Source organism: Oncorhynchus masou, chromosome 31, assembly GCF_036934945.1.
Source record: "Oncorhynchus masou masou isolate Uvic2021 chromosome 31, UVic_Omas_1.1, whole genome shotgun sequence".
NCBI classification, from domain to species: Eukaryota; Metazoa; Chordata; class Actinopteri; order Salmoniformes; family Salmonidae; genus Oncorhynchus; species Oncorhynchus masou.
The window spans coordinates 56706884-56725345 of record NC_088242.1 but is presented as its reverse complement, the minus strand read 5'-3'; the positions used below and the strand labels follow the sequence as shown (position 1 = coordinate 56725345).

Sequence of the window (18462 nt, the reverse complement as noted above, 5' to 3'; positions counted from 1 at the left end):
AATTCAGTGAGAGAAGGTGCGACCAAAAAAAAAAACAGGCTCTTAGTTCTATGGAAAGGGCGGATACCTAGTCAGTTGTTCAACTGAACGTATTCAACTGAAATGTGTCTTCCACATTTAACCCAACCCCTCAGAGAAGTGCATGCAAAATGGGAGGTTATATCCAGTAGCGGTGGTCGGGTAAAATAACTGGAGAAGTTGTTTGCTCTACAACAGGTTAGTTCTTATGCCTTGCCACCATGATACAGTGCATTCTGAAAGTATTCAGACCGTAACTTTGTCCACATTGTTACGTTACAGCTTTATTCTAAAATGGATTAAAACATGTCAATCTACACACAATACCCCATAATGACAAAGCCAAAACAGTTTTTTAGAAATTGTTGCCAATGTATAAAAAATACCTTATTTATATAAGAATTCAGACCCTTTGCTATGAGACTCTAAATTCAGTTCAGGTGCATGCTGTTTCCATTGATCATCCTTGAGATGTTTCTATAACTTGATTGGAGTCCACCTGTGGTAGATTCAATTGATTGGACATGATTTGGAAAGGGACCCAACTGTCTATAAAAAGGTCCCACAATTGACAGTGCACGTCAGAGCAAAAATCAAGCAATGAGGTTGAAGGAATTGTCCGTAGAGCTCCGAGACAGGATTGTGTCGAGGCACAGATCTCGGGAAGGGTACCAAAACATTTCTGCAGCATTGAAGGTCCCCAAGAACACAGTGGCCTCCACCATTCCTAAATGGAAGTTTGGAACCACAAAGTCTCTTCCTTGAGCTGGCTGCCAGGCCAAACTAAGCAGCCGGGGGAGACGGGATTTGGTCAGGGAGGTGACCAAGAACCCAATTGTCACTGACAGAGCTCCAGAGTTCCTCTGTGGAAATGGGAGAACCTTCCAGAAGGACAACCATCTCTGCAGCATTCCACCAAAACAAGCCTTCATGGTAGTGGTCACACGAAAGCCACACATCAGTAAAAAGGCACATGACAACCCGCTAGGAGTTTGCCAAAAGGCACCTCAAGGAAACCAGATTATCTGGACTGATGAAACCAAAATTGAACTCTTTGGCCTGAATGCCAAGCGTCATGTCTGAAGGAAAACTGGCACCGCTCATCATCTGGCCAATACCATCCCTAAGGTGAAGCATTGTGGTGGTAGCATCATGCTGTGGAGATGTTTTTCAGCTTCAGGGACTGGGAGACTAGTCAGGGTCAAGGCAAAGATTAACGGAGCAAAGTACAGAGAAATCCTTGATGAAAAAAACGACCCTAAGCACACAGTCAAAACAACGCGGGAGTGGCTTCGGTACAAGTCTCTGAATGTCCTTGAGTGACCCAGCCAGAGCCCTTGAAAAAATCTGCAGAGTATAATGGAAACTACCAAAATACAGGTGTGTCAAGCTTGTAGCGTCATACCCAAGAAGACTTGAGGCTATAAATCGCTGCCAAAGGTGCTTCAAAATTGGACTGAGTAAAGGGTCTGAATACTTATGCAAATGTGATTTCAATTTCTCATTTTTATACATTTGCAATAATTTCTAAATTATGGGTTAGTGTGTGTAGATTGATGAGGCAAAAAACTATTGAATCCATTTTATAAGGCTGTAACGTAACATTTTGAAAAAGTCAAGGTGTCTGAATACTGTCCGGATGCACTGTGTGTATAGGCCTAAAGCAGAGACAATAACCTTTGTTTCATCACAAAACCAGAGAGCAATACGTCAGGTGATGTCCACAAAGCATTTTTACATGTATCGAACAGTTACATGACCTACAGCAGGATCAAGCAAGTTAATGTTTCCGACATTTTCAGACTCTAAATCAACGGTTGTTTAGTAACCACGGAGAGTTACTGCAAGTCTAAAAGAAAACAGGAGCTGCCTCCACTATTCCAGCACCATTTTAACATCAAGTAACTTATGCTTAAGTCTAATAGAGTGACAACTAAAAAGATATCAAAAACTATTAAGTCCAAGCTAAATATGAAGTAGCTGTCCATGGTGCTGGTGTGCACGTGAGTAAAAAAAAAAAAAACGTTGACTCACCCTACTTGTAGAGAAACGCAAACAACATCCTCCCCTCATTCATGTTGATGAAAAGGTCTGACTGTCATACAGTACAGGCTTTTAGTTCGTTGTCCTAGGTTACCTGGCTAAAATGCTTGCTCGTTAGCCTAACTTCCTTTCATGGACAACGATGCGCCAGGCCAGCTAGTGAACACTAGCCTACTACATATTGAACTTCGATCCTCTCAGGCCAGGGGCACAACGTATGAATTTATGGTTAGCATCGCCGTTATAAGCATTGGCCAGTGTGGAGAAGTAAGTAAAACCACAAATTCAAATCCCTATCTCCATGCATGGCTTATTTTAGGTAAGGGACAATTTTAGCTGGCCAGCCACTGGAGGTCAACAAAACAAAGAGATGCAACAATTCAAGTTTTTCTGTAAATTACATTCTGTTTTTGATGTGATGTGAATGGTGTGAAGCCAAATCCAAACTGGCTTCCGTTAACACTTTATTTGTTGTGCTTGCATCATTCACAGTTTAGCTCAATGCTGGTTGGCTATTATTTTTATGAAACAGAGACAACATTTTATCTTTCATGTTCTTTTTTTAATAAGTTAACTTTTTGGCATCCATGGGTACGCGCCTCTGGTTATATAGTCTATCATATTGTGCAGCAGAGACCCATTAAACTTCAGTTCAGATACAGACAAATAGGCCATCTGTAATTATTTCAGGCAAGAAAGAATGAACTACTTTCTCAAAACCTATTTTGGACATCCAAAGAGTGGGCATGGCTATGAGACGTCTGAAAAAGAGAATATCAACAGTGCAATCTTATATTGTGACCATGGGCACCCTCTCTTGCATCAGCAGTTAATTCTGTGCCCTGATGACAGCATGGCTTAGCACACCCAGCATACAGGAAGAGGAGATGCAGAGTTACTCTATATCCAGCCCTGGACAACACTGGCAACAGCTGAGGGGGATCATGTACACCCACAGGGAGACAGACGGTCAGTGTTCACCTCAGGCAACATTGTGAATAAGAGATAACCAGACATAGTATAAAACCTTAGCTATCTGGGAAAGTAACACCTGTTATAAAAGGCATTTCTCTAACAGGAAGATCAGGACAGTTAATGTTTTTCTACCCTGTGCTGGAAGGGGAAGCAACAATTAACTATTTCCTGTCATTCCTAAAAAGAGCATAAAGTTAGAGTTGTGAAGCAAAGAAAGGACAAGGGACATTGAGAAACGCAGAACATTTCAACGTCAGTATCCGTCGCATAAAGTGGAAATTAGGTCCGAGTGCTATCCAGAGCAGAGATAGTCTTCCCCATGTTTTTGCAAAACATTGGCAAAGGAATGGATTAGAGTGGTGGGTGGGTTATTTAAAAAATATCATTTTTAAACTCCTGTACATGGTGTGCTTACGGCTAAGTTCAGAAGAGTATGTTATATCATATTACAAAATGTCCCGTTAGAGATAAAGCCTAGCCTATATAACACCGGCATGAACTAATATAGATAACATGCAAGTAACTGATTAATCCAGGCTGGAGCAGGAAGTTCATCCCCAGAGAACGTGTTTCCTAGGCTACTGTGACCAAGGATCTGACCGCCTGGTCAACAAGGCCTGGGTATCCGCCTCCCTGTGGTCCAAGGGAATTCTGCACACTGCAGCTGTTCTGGGGAGAACACATGTCTTCCACAGGCCCAGGAGCAGGGAATATCTAACCATGGCCCCAACTAAACTCAATCTACTAAAATAAACACTACATTTGTCAGGGGAATGCCGATTAGGGGGAGCTGTGAGGGGGTTTCCTCAACCTGTCAGCACAGCTGGGTGCAGGCGAAGACAATCTCTCGGAGCGACATTGGCTCTCCATTCCTACATCAGTTTATTCCAGTTCAGACGGTTCTCACGTTGTGTCTAGAGACATACGGCTCTACATACAGCTCTCCTGCCACGGTTCTCAACCTGCTGGGCTAAAAATACTCTGACTCATGGGGTGCATAGCTAGATATCTCCACAGCTGATAAACACAGCCATGTGTTCTTTGGAAAAACTTGGAGAATGTTTAAATGTTGTAAATCAACCTTCCATTGAGATGCCTTATCAGAGGTCAAGGATAAATGACTGAACTTACCCCATTACCCAAGCAGCAAGAACAGAAGCGCTCTTTGATGCAAATACAGGTAACAGCCAAAATAAAAGGAAACACCAGCATAGAATGTCTTAATAGGGCGTTGGACCACCACGAGCCAGAACAGCTTCAATGCACCTTGGCATAGATTCTGCAAGTGTCTGGAACTCTATTGGAGAAATGAGACACCATTCCTCCACGAGAAATTCCATTATTTGGTGTTTTGATGGTGGTGGAAAAAACTGCTCTCTCTGTTGCTGCTCCAGAATCTCCCATAAGTGTTCAATTGGGTAGAGATCTGGTGACTGACGAACATGGCATAGTTTACATGTTCATCAAACCATTCAGTGACCTCGTGCCCTATCGATGGGGGCATTGTCATTCTATGGGGGCATAGTCAAGGTCGCCATATTTACACGACCCTAAGCATGATGTTAGTTAATTGCTTAATTAATTCTGGAACCACACCTGTATCCCTCATTTACTCAAGTGTTTCCATTTTGCCTATACTCTTACAGCAGAACAGGGTATGCACTTTACAGCCCTTCAAATTCACAGACAGTCAGAAATTCCTCCATACAGATACCACAGGAACCAGAAAGACTAGTTTAACAAAATGTTTTGTTAAGACCTAATGTTGGATATTTAGAAAGAGGAGATACGATCAAGTTAATGTAAGCTAGTGCATTCTTTATGTGTTGTGGCTGAAGTGTGTGTGAGTGAGTGACTGAACCTGTGAATATACATATCGGACCATTTGTGTCGCTCTCACACCCAGCAGGGAAAGCATACAGCTCATAACTGAAATCCGGCAGTGTGATAAAGGCTGCAGCCACAGCCTGCCTTTCCAGAAGCTGCCCGTACAATGCACACACCATATTTGATGGAACACAGCACTTTGTGGAGCCTCGTGGGGGTGGGGGGCAACCATTTCCAGAATTAAAATACACTGGACCATTCATATGAGAGCTGCCTTATCTGGGTAGAAACAGACCAAACTGACATAGCAAGAATACTGTGATGCCAAAAGAGCATTTGGAATAGCAGCTAAGAATGTAGATTAGATTACACAGGGAAGGAAGATATTAGTTTCTAGCCAACAGCCACACACAAAAACAAAATGGGCATCATTTACTTTACTCAACAGCCATTAAATATCTTCCATGTCTGCTTGGGTGATTAAACAAACAGAGTAGTGACTCTGCACCAGCAGATAACTGCTCTCCAACTCGAGAAGGCCCATCTGCAGTCTGTCGACACAGGACATTGACTGACTTTATTAGGGACTCATCAGCAGCATCAGCCCAGACATGGCCAGATGACCCTCCTTTAATGTGCCAATTAAGAAACAGGTCTTCATCAAGCAGCCACAGGCCATTGTGTTTCTGACCATTTCTACTTTAATGATGTGGACTGCCAAGGTCATGTTTCTCTGATCAAAACAGCAGCCCTGGCTGATCCGACCACACAACCTTCTCTCTACTGTGTGATTGTATAACCATAGAAGCTTCAATCTTCGACTTAGTGCGATTGTAAAACAGTGGTAGGGCTGGGCCGTAAACTGCATTTCACTATATACACCAGTATTGATGCACAGATCGGTTTAGATTTCTATTTTACCTTACATAATGGTATTTGTCAACGTTTCGTATGTTAAATAGAAATGTAATATTGATGAAAGTAAAACAATTCTGTCAATCGTCCATTCTTACTGCCAGTAAGAGACTGCTAACAGTCAAGAACTGCCAATTTGCTGAGAAGCATCCAGCTGCAGATTATGCATGCTGACGCCGCCTGGTCTGCGAACCTCCAAATTGTATTTTTGCATCTCAGATGGTATGTGTGCGTGCAAACGGTAGAAGTTTGTTGGTCGCGTGTATCGCACGAGTCAGTAGCTTTGTTGCAGGGCATCAGTGTGCAACGCACACACCAACTGTTGGTGGCAGTAACGCACCATCCTCTCTGGCACCATTAAACCCGTCTGAGCTCGTCTGTCTCACGTCTGTGTCCTGAGAAGGTATCTGCTGGAGCCAGATCCCATTGAATTTGATAGCAAGAGCTTTGGATATGCATGTACATGTACTTTTGAACCATGAATAGTGCCTGTGAAGCAGCGTTGGCGCTGAAGGTACTTTTGGAATGTGCACACGTGCCAAAAGCACTAAAAAAATAAATAAATAAATAAAATCAGCACAATGCCCCTTGTGGCGAAAGTAAAAACTGCCATTGAATCCACTGAAAATATATGGTCAATAACGATGTTGTTTCCATTAGAGGTTGACCGATTGGCAATTAATTAGGGCCGATTTCAAGTTTTCATAACAATCGGAAATCGGTATTTTTGGGCACCGATTAAAAAATAATAATACACATATGTATATACATACATACGTATATATACATACGTATATATACATACGTATATATACATATACATATACGTATATATACATATACATATACATATATACATATACATATATACATATATACATATATACATGTATATGTATACGTATATATACATACGTATATATACATATACATACGTATATGTATACGTATATATACATACGATTAAAAAATAATACATATATACATATATACATATATACATATATACATATGTATATGTATATATACATATACATATATATATACACATATACATATACATATATACATATATATATATATATATATATATATATACACACACATATATACACACACACACACATCTTTATTTAACTAGGCAAGTCAGTTAAGAACACATTCTGATTTTCAATAACGGCATAGGAACGGTGGGTTAACTGCCTTGTAATGGAGCAGAACGTCAGATTTCACCTTGTCAGCTCGGGGGATCCAATCTTGCAACCTTACAGTTAACGAGTCCAACGCAATAACGACCTGCCTCTCTCTCGTTGCACTCCACAAGGAGACTGCCTGTTATGCGAATGCAGTAAGCCAAGATAAGTTGCTAGCTAGCATTAAACTTATCTTATAAAAAACAATCAATCATAAATCACTAGTTAACTACACATGGTTGATGATATTACTAGATATTATCTAGCGTGTACTGCATTGCATATAATCTGACTGAGCATACAAGTATCTGACTGAGCGGTGGTAGGCAGAAGCAGGCGTGTAAACATTCATTCAAACAGCACTTTTGTGCGTTTTGACAGCAGCACTTCTTTGTGCGTCAAGCATTGCGCTGTTTATGACTTCAAGCTTATCAACTCCCGAGCTGAGGCTCGTGTACCAAAGTGAAATGGCTAGCTAGTTAGCGCGTGCTAATTGTCGTTGTGTTGCTGGTTCGAGCCCAGGTGTGGAGCGAAGAGAGGACGGAAGCTATCCTGTTACACTTGCAATACTAAAGTGCCTATAATAACATCTAATAGTTAAAGGTTAATGAAATACAAATGGTATAGAGGGAAATAGTCCTATAATAACAACAACTACAACCTAAAACTTCTTACCTGGGAATATTGAAGACTCATGTTAAAGGGAACCACCAGCATTCATATGTTCTCATGTTCTGAGCAAGGCACTGAAACATTAGCTTTCTTACATAACACGTTGCACTTTTACTTTCTTCTCCAACACTTTGTTTTTGCATTATTTAAACCAAATTGAACAGGTTTCATTATTTACCTGAGGCTAAATTTATTTTATTGATGCATTATATTAAGTTGAAATAAGTGTTCATTCAGTATTGTTGTAATTGTCATTATTACAAAAAAAAAATAAAAATATATATATATATATATATATATATTTATTTATTTATTTATTTTTAAATCGGTAACGGATTGTTTGGTCCTCCAATACAATCGGTATCGGCGTTGAAAAATCATAATCGGTCGACCTCTAGTTTCCATCCACCGTAAAGTTATAACATATATAAAAAAAATATAAAAAACGACAGTTGTGGTGGAAACAGGAAGTACAATATAATAAATGCCGAAAGATACTGTAATTTGTTAATTTGACATGGTGGGATCTTTGTGTAAAATTCATTATGGAAGAACTGGCGGTGGAAAAGCCTTTACAGGCTGACTATACCGCTCGAGTGCGTGAGCGTTGCAAAATAAATTTAGAAATCTATATTATTGAATTATTGCGCCAACAAGCATCTGCGTTGCCAAGGGCTAAAATAGAAGTCAGTTCTATTTGTGACACAGATAGCACTGCAAGTCCTGCCTCTCCCATCTCCTCATTGGTTTATAGAAGCAGGTTCCCACGTGCCACCTCCTCATTGGTTATACCCACATGGGTGACTGAATGCACCTAATTTATGAAAGTTGCCAATCGCAATATAAAGTCAAGAGAAGAAAAAGCCTAGGAGGAGAGATGACTAGAAAAGATTAGGTTGACCGTTGTGTGGATTCATTGTCGGAGTAGCGGACCTTGTGCATTTCAGGTAAAATAACTCAATGTTTATATCCCAGGACAAATTAGCTAGCAACATCGAGCTAGCTAAATTGCCATAAATGTTGAATGCTTTTCGACCTGTCCCCAAATTAATGTAATTGGTTTTGATATTTTAACCTCCGTGTCGTGAACGCGTTTGGTGTGGGGGGACAAAATACATTTATGCACGATGGCGCACGCGAGCAGCCGGTTTGGGTTCCGTGTTAGGCGCAAATATGAATATAATAACCATGATATGGAAGTAACCTTGGAGTCAAACGATGACATGGCGTATGGTCCTTCTACTACGACTCGGGGAAACCATGCAGTTTATCAGGCTCCAGATTAAATAAGTGATGAACTTCACAGGGTGGTGAATGTGCACGGTATGAACTTGATGCTACTTTCCAGTAAATGTTGAGGGTTTTATTCTGGTGACATTTTGATCAATGCTCGACTCCCGTTTGACAAATACATACATTCTTGCACTTACAGTGGGTCAAAATAGTATTTAGTCAGCCACCAATTGTGCAAGTTCTTCCACTTATGAGGCCTGTAATTTTCATCATAGGTACACTTCAACTATGACAGACAAAATGAGAATTCAGAAAATCACATTGTAGGATTTTTAATGAATTTATTTGCAAATTATGGTGGAAAATAAGTATTTGGTCAATAACAAAAGTTTCTCAATACTTTGTTATATACCTTTTGTTGGCAATGACAGTGGTCAAAGTTCTGTAAGTCTTCAAGGTTTTCAAACACTATTGCTGGTATTTTGGCCCATTCCTCCATGCAGATCTCCTCTAGAGCAGTGATGTTTTGGGGCTGTTGCTGGGCAACACGGACTTTCAACTCCCACCAAAGATTTTCTATGGGGTTGAGATCTGGAGACTGGCTAGGCCACTCCAGGACCTTGAAATGCTTCTTACGAAGCCACTCCTTCGTTGCCCAGGCGGTGTGTTTGGGATCATTGTCATGCTGAAAGACCCAGCCACGTTTCATCTTCAATGCCCTTGCTGTCTTCACTCAAAATCTCACGATACAAGGCCCCATTCATTCTTTCCTTTACACGGATCAGTCGTCATGGTCACTTTGCAGAAAAACAGCCCCAAAGCATGATGTTTCCACCCCCATGGTTCACAGTAGGTATGGTGTTCTTTGGATGCAACTCAGCATTCTTTGTCCTCCAAACACGACGAGTTGAGTTTTTACCAAAAAGTTATATCTTGGTTTCATCTGATCATATGACATTCTCCCAATCTTCTTCTGGATCATCCAAATGCTCTCTAGCAAACTTCAGACGGGCCTGGACATGTACTGGCTTAAGCAGGGGGACACGTCTGGCACTGCATGATTTGAGTCTCTGGCGGCGTAGTGTGTTACTGATGGTATGCTTTGTTACTTCGGTCCCACCTCTCTGCAGGTCATTCACTAGGTCCCCGTGAGTGGTTCTGGGATTTTTGCTCACCGTTCTTGTGATAAGATCTCACCCCATGGGGTCAAAATTAAGTGGAGCCCCAGATCAAGGGAGATTATCAGTGGTCTTGTATGTCTTCCATTTCCTAATAATTGCTCCCACAGTTTATTTCTTCAACCCACGCTGCTTACCTACTGCAGATTCAGTCTTCCCAGCCTGGTACAGGTTTACAATTTTGTTTCTGGTGTCCTTTGACAGCTCTTTGGTCTTGGCCATAGTGGAGTTTGGAGTGTGACTGTTTGAGGTTGTGGACAGGTGTCTTTTATACTGATAACAAGTTCAAACAGGTGCCATTAATACAGTTAATGAGTGGAGGACAGAGGAGCCTCTTAAAGAAGAAGTTACAGGTCTGTGAGAGCCAGAAATCTTGCTTGTTTGTAGGTGACCAAATACTTATTTTCCACCATAATTTGCAGATAAATTCATTAAAAATCCTACAATGTGATCTTCTGGATTTTTTTCTCATTTTGTCTGTCATAGTTGAAGTGTAAATATGATGAAAATGACAGGCCTCTCATCTTTTTAAGTGGGAGAACTTGCACAATTGGTGCCTGACTAAATTCTTTTTTGCCCCACTGTGTGTGTGTGTGTGTGTGTGTGTGTGTGTGTGTGTGTGTGTGTGCCCAATTTTGTGTTTTTGTTTGTAATTTTGCACGCCCAATTTTTCAGTTTTTGATTTGTTAAAAAAGTTTGAAATATCCAATAAGCCTGAAATGTGGCAAAAGGTCGCAAAGTTCATGGGGGCCGAATACCTTCGCAAGGCACTGTATGCATGCATGCATGTATAATTCCACATGCTGTTGTGCAAATGGAATAGACAACAGGTGGAAATTGTAGGCAATTAGCAAGACACCCCCAATAAAGGAGTGGTTCTGCAGGTGGTGACCACAGACCACTTCTCAGTTCCTATGCTTCCTGGCTGATGTTTTGGTCACTTTTGAATGTTGGCGGTGCTTTCACTCTAGTGGTAGCATGAGACGGAGTCTACAACCCACACAAGTGGCTCAGGGTAGTGCAGCTCATCCAGGATGGCACATCAATGCGAGCTGTGGCAAGAAGGTTTGCTGTGTCTGTCAGCGTAGTGTCCAGAGCATGGAGGCGCTACCAGGAGACAGGCCAGTACATCAGGAGACGTGGAGGAGGCCGTAGGAGCGCAACAACCCAGCAGCAGGACCGCTACCTCCGCCTTTGTGCAAGGAGGAGCACTGCCAGAGCCCTGCAAAATGACCTCCAGCAGGCCACAAATGTGCATGTGTCTTCTCAAACGGTCAGAAACAGACTCCATGAGGGTGGTTTGAGGGCCCGACGTCCACAGGTGGGGTTGTGCTTACACCAACACCTTGCAGGACGTTTGGCATTTGCCAGAGAACACCAAGATTGGCAAATTCGCCACTGGCGCCCTGTGCTCTTCACAGATGAAAGCAGGTTCACACTGAGCACATGTGACGGAGTCTGGAGACGCCGTGGAGAACGTTCTGCTGCCTGCAACATCCTCCAGCATGACCGGTTTGGCGGTGGGTCAGTCATGGTGTGGGGTGGCATTTCTTTGGGGGGCCGCACAGCCCTCCATGTGCTCGCCAGTGGTAGCCTGACTGCCATTAGGTACCGAGATGAGATCCTCAGACCCCTTGTGAGACCATATCCTGGTGCGGTTGGACTTGGGTTCCTCCTAATGCAAGACCTCATGTGGCTGGAGTGTGTCAGCAGTTCCTGCAAGAGGAAGGCATTGATGCTATGGACTGGCCCGCCCATTCCCCAGACCTGAATCCAATTGAGCACATCTGGGACATCATGTCTCGCTCCATCCACCAACGCCACGTTGCACCAGAGTGTCCAGGAGATGGCGGATGCTTTAGTTCAGGTCTGGGAGGAGATCCCTCAGGAGACCATCCGTCACCTCATCAGGAGCATGCCCAGACGTTGCAGGGAGGTCATACAGGCACGTGGAGGCCACACACACTAATGAGCCTCATTTTGACTTGTTTTAAGGACATTACATCAAAGTTGGATCAGACTGTAGTGTGGTTTTCTACTTTAATCTTGGGTGAGACTCCAAATCCAGACCTCCATGGGTTGATAAATTTGATTTCCATTGATAATTTGTGTATGATTTTGTTGTCAGCACATTCAACTATGTGAAGAATATTTCATTCATTCAGATCTAGGATGTGTTATTTTAGTGTTCCCTTTATTCTTTTGAGCAGTATATATATATATATATATATATATATATAATATAATCGTATACAAAATGTAAGCAAGGTTTGAAATTATTAGGTTTTAGTCCAATTCTGTTCCGGCCCCATGACCATCTGCTCAAGAAAAACTAAATTCCGGAGGGTGACTCTTAGTTGATGACTCCTGATGTAGACTACCCTATCCACAGAGCCTACCAGCACTATCTGCCAGCTGTTGGTTAGAGTGCATGTGCCAAGACCAGAGTAGACACATTTGAGACAAAACTAAAAATCGGTAGAGTTGAAAATCCATGGAAACACATTGGATTTTTATTTGGTGAACAAAAACTTAAGCGGAAAAGTATATTGTATGCACTGTTATTTATCCGCAACAAGTCAGTTTGGTGGAAACACACCACTGGTGGAAAATTGCAGATATTTCCTTTGTGCAGATACCAAAAAATATATATATATATAAAATGAAATGCGTCACCTTTCCAAAGGCAGTTCATATTAGTGTGTATCCCAAACTGTTCGGACGCTACAGACAGAAGTTGGCAGATCGGCTATACCGACTTCAGACGAGTCACAAAACGCTTGTGGGGGTCTTACGAGCAAAACAAAGGACATCATCGTGTTAATGAGAGTCATCTTTCCAGAGGGGTCATAGTAGTTTGTAGGCCAAACCTTTTAAACGCTACAGAAAAGTATTTTGTTTGTCAAAGATCTACACCATGACAATTAAATCATTTTTAATCCCACCTTGTAACACAACAAAATTTGGAAAAAAGTTGAGGGGTGTGAATACTTTCTGTAAGCATCGTGCATTTTTAGGCTATTCAAATAATGAGATGAAACTTATATTATTTTTTATTCATTTTTTTTAAATGTTTTATTTTTTACATTTTAAATCAGGGGACAGCCATGCATAACCCGCCTTCAGTCATATTCCTAGCCTATCAAATGGAGAGCGAGCGAGAGAATATAGGCAGTCTTTTTTCTTTCTTTTAAACAGCTAGACAAGAGTGTAAGTTGCCCAACCCTAACCAGACACTGATATGGATAGGGTAAAGCAATCAAACACAGAGCAACAATATCATTACATTTTACTCATTAAGCAGATGCTCTTATCCAGAGCCTACAGGAGCAGATTGGGGTTATGTGCCTTGCTCAAGGGCATATCAACAGTTTTCACATCATCGACTCAGTGATTCAAACCAGTGTCCTTTCGGCTACTGGCCCAACGCTCTTAACCACTACGCTACCTGCTGCCCCATGAGGGCCAGCATGCTTACCGGGACAAATCACAAACAAAGTAGAGCAACTGCATGAAGAGCTCTATACCAAGATGAGATGCACTACTATAGTGGTAACTATTAGTAGGATACATGGCTAGCTTCTCTACACTTTTTGGTGTAAGTCTTCAGATCGGTCTTTACAGCTTAATCATCAAAGCCAATGCGTAATTAACACTGCCCTCATTCCCTGCAGGCATTTCAATACACCAAGAGTCAAGTCAATTGCCAGACTTCATCGAGAGACTGGCCTCTGGTCAGAGGAGACTAAGCCCATGGTTAAGACATCCGAGGAGGCTTGTTACACCACAGTTCTGTGATCTGTTGAATGGGATCAGATACAACTACGCAGGTCATGGATTAGATAATATCCAACACCTTGTGATGAAAACTGCAGCTTGCCCTTAAGTTTAAGAGGGCACTTTTAATATGGACAAAATAGTTTTGGGTGGAGAGAACCAGGGAATATCTATTGAAATCAAACAAACACTTTTAGCAGGCACCTGGGCAAGTGAAATTTGTTTTGCCTAATTTCTAAAGTTTACTAACGCTCGGTACAGAATGTTCAGAGTTTAAGGAGGTAGTGTTCAAACACATTGTGAGCCACTCCATTCCTGGCTCTATGGAATGGGGTCCAACCTAAAATATAACAGCAGGTATATGTTAAGGCCATTCAAGTCTGCCATACGACAGAGCAGACATGAAAAATGTGCTTTATGAACCAAAGCGAAGAGGAGAGGAAGAAAAACAGTGATGTTGCATAATGTCGAGGGAGGGAGTAATTCATTTTACTGTGGCAAAGGCAAATAGCTCTGGTTAACGTCAAGCAGCTTGTATTGCACCCACAGACAGATCCTGCCTAGACTTGCATGCAAGCATTTCACAAGGCATGTACCCAAAGAGAAAAGGCCCTGAACATGTTGTTCCAGGAAGTTTATGGCTTTAAAATAAAAGTACAAAACCCATATCTACCCTATAGCATACTAGGCAATAAGACCAGTGCCTCCTATTCGACGCTTAACATCGGACTCCACGCAAGAAAAAACATATTGTTGGATATTTTCCTAGTAAATAGAATTAGAAAGACAACTGCGGAACACTAATAGGCCTATATCACAGTTATCAGCACTAGATCAATAATCATGATGTGGGAAATACATTGACCTGGTTGTGTACACAGAGATCCGTGTCATATCAAAAAAATTGGCACAGTAACATTCTACAAGTCTAAACTAAATATGACGATCAACAACGCAACCGGCTAGATGGCAAGACTGAAGGAAGGAATACTGCTTCAAAGCAACAATCAGCCATAAAAGTAAGGTTCTCCCCTAAGCTGGCACAAGATAAGCTGGTTATGTGGAAAGCACACACGATCCATAAACCTTTTAAGAATCTGAACCCCCCCCCATTTTTGCTTAAAATTACATACCCAAATCTAACTGCCTGTAGCTCAGGACATGAAGCAAGGATATGCATATTTTTGATACCATTTGAAAGGAAAAACTGAGGTTTATGGAAATGTTAAATTAATATAGGAGAATAACACATTAGATCTGATAAGAAAATAAAAAGTTGTATTTTTTTGTACCATCATCTTTGAAATGCAGGAGAAAGGCCATAGTGTATTATTCCAGCCCAGGCACAATTTAGATTTTGGCCACTAGATGGCAGCAGTGTATGATGAAAACCAGTTTACCTCCCTTGTTAACATTTGACAGAGTCTCTGCAAAGTTTTAGACTGATCCAATTACCCATCGCATTTCTGTAAAAAAAAAAAAAAAAAAAAAGAGTATAAGACTAAAGCAATTAGGCACATTTGGGTATCAAGGCTGTCTCGCGTTTCAGCTCTGTTCTAACGGTCTGTAATTACCTGGCTGTGTTTTAGTGGTGCTAGCCTAACTGTTACAAAACCCAAAAGTCATGGAAATGGAACGGAGAAAATGTCATTCACAATACAGTGAGAGAAGCATTTTATTCCAGATAGTCGTTATCAAGATTTGATCTAGGAGCTGATACAAACTGTAAAACACTGATGAAAACTGGTTTACCTCCATCGCCAACATTTGACAGTCTTGTCGTTCTCAAACAACAAAAAGAGTGGCTGAGCAGTGATGCCACTTGTGGTAGTACTCCAAGTAGGGCTGGTACAATTACAGTATAACCGATGGTTATGGATGAAGACAGTAAATAAAATACCTGCCATAAACATGGAACATGGAATAGCTGACAGGAGACGTGACGGCTGGGCATTCGTGCGGTTGAGTCAGTTTCTGCTGTAACGTGGACTCCACAACGTGATGAAACTTTGTTCCTCCTTGCTAAAACATGCAAGCTGTTGCGGCAAACGAGTCTTCAGTAGCCTAGGCAACGTCCCCCTCCCTGCAGCACCAGCACATGCAGTCAGGAGCGGAGAAGGAGAAACGGGTCTTTAAAAGCAAAAAATGAAGGGCTCACTGCTAATGACAATTAGTGCAAAAATAACAGCATGGACACGGCAAACTGTGCATTTGACAGCCCTGGGGCGGTAGAGGGAAAGTCCAACCTCAGGGTAGGGCTAAACCACAAAACTACTGAACAAAAATAGCCTAGCGCTCAGGGAAAGTACACTAAACCCCGGTTATAGCCTGCTACTTTGAAACCTTGCATGAAGTCAAACTCTTTGGCTGTGTAACTCCAGAACTCTCTTGTCCAGAAAACCTAAACACAACACACGAGCTGGTGGTTGAATTATTCAAAAGAGCACAGTGCTCCATTTATTCTGGGATAAGAACCTGGAGGGTGAACACTGCCCAACTACAGCTAGAGGAGGCTAAACATCAAGAGGATAAAAATACAATTTAAAAATTACACCTAACCCATATCTTAACCACAAAATAAAAAAACATTTCTCACAAGAGAATGATTAACTGACTAGCCTAACAATTAATAAGCCTACATTACTGGAGTCACTTCACAATGTCATATTTACAGATTACAGTAGGAATATTAGGTTTTGTATATGCAGTTGAAGTCAGAAGTTTACATACACCTTAGCCAAATACATTTAAACTCAGTTTCACAATTCCTGACATTTAATCCTATTAACAATTCCCTGTTTTAGGTCAGTTAGGATGTAAAGCAGAGGCACTGAGTTTGAAGGTAGGCATTGAAATACACACAGGTACACCTCCAATTGACATCAATTAGCCAGAAGTCAGAAGCTTCTAAAGCCATGATATTTTCTGGAATTGTTCAAGTGGTTTAAAGGCACAGTCAACTTAGTGCATGTAAACTTCTGACCCACTGGAATTGTGAGAGTGAATTATAAGTGAAATAATCTGTCTGTAAATCATTTTTGGAAACATTACTTGAGTTACACACAAAACAGATGTCCTAACCGACTTGCCAAAACTATAGTGCTAAAACAAGAAAAGCCCATCGGGCCTCAATTAACAGAATGCTAAGACAATTTGCACAAACTAATAGCAAATTCGTTAACCAAATGCTAATGTGCGAAAACTAACGTAAACAAAATTACAAAGACAGACAACTCGAGCTCAAAGTTAAGCATAGCTAATAGCTACCAAATGTCAATTTCAGTGAGTGTGGACATTTACAAGCAAAAGTGAATGAGATAAATTGTGCAAATTGACAAAGTTGTGATGCTGCATTTCCTTCAGAAAAGCATGCGCGTGTACACGGAGCAGAGTGGAAAAGAACAGAGAGAAAAAAAACACACAAAAAAACACACTAGGACGCACAGGGGTAAAAATAAAAATGGTAGCTGTACAGACTACTCATCCAGAGCTCTTTGATTTATAGCAGAAAGCCATTATAAGATATCCGATAGCAAACACTCAGTAGTGAATTGTATACAAGTGTAACTTTATCACCTCATATGCGCCTCACAGACTAGCTGATAGATACAGAATGTTGGACTCACCAGCTCCCGCCGTCTCCCATTTACAAACAAACACGTGACTGGCTCAACTGTCCTGGGGAACTACAGTAGGCTTCATAATGTCAAATAATGTTACAGGTGAAATGAAGAACGCAATCTGCTTCCCCTAACGTACTGCACAAGCTGACTGCAACTTTAAAAAAATAGCTACAAATATTCAAACGTCGTAAAAGAAAAAACTTCCAATAAACATTTGACCGTATTGAAAAAAAACACCCTGTGGCTTTTTCCAAATATCATTGTATACAGCATAAACAGTACACCGCCAAGCATAACCATAAGAAGTGTTTTAAAATGTTTAGTTTGTTCTAAAAGGATGAACTTGTTACCAGTGCTCCTGATTAGGCCTAAATTAGGAATGGTATCCATATTTATGAAATTTTATCTGTTCTCGCATCTCAATAGGTTCAACTTCATTTTCTCATCAGAATACCACACACCACATGTGGGCTGTGCTCAAGAGCACACATGCCCAAATAACATCCAAACCTGACAAGCAGGGCAATGAAAAAAAACACCCAGCGGTCAAATTCCTCAAAGGAGGCGGCCAGGTGACAGGCACATTATTCTACTTTTAAGAGAACAACCCCCCCCCCAATAAAAGTTATCCTGGAATATTCAGAAAGTATAATTTAATCTATAAACTGATCCGAGATCAGCCAGAAGAGTGTGACCTTCGGGGATTTACTTCTGGCATGTTTTACTGTGGCCCATGCCAGCAGCTTACCATCTGTAGCAGTCAGACTGCACTGTCCAACACTCAAAGGCTAGGCCTATTTCTAGGCCTATTTCTAGCAGCAGTGTATCATGCTCAGCAACTCTTACGCACTCCTCAGCCAAACTGTAACAACAACCTCAACCAATAGTTGAAGAGAGAACTCAAGGCAAGTGCAAACTACACTGAACAAAAATATTTTAAAAAAACACAACATGTTAAGTGCTGGTCCAATGTTACATAAACTGAAATTAAAGGTCCCAAAGTTCCAA

General features: G+C 41.3%; 1 protein-coding gene across 1 annotated transcript in view; it reads right to left on the bottom strand.

Annotated features, from left to right (window-relative positions):
- LOC135524971 (homeodomain-interacting protein kinase 3-like) overlaps positions 1 to 18462 on the bottom strand; it is a gene marked incomplete at its 5' end in the record, with an annotated part of 42716 nt that overhangs the window by 18238 nt on the left and 6016 nt on the right. The gene's annotated exons all lie outside the window — the stretch shown is intronic.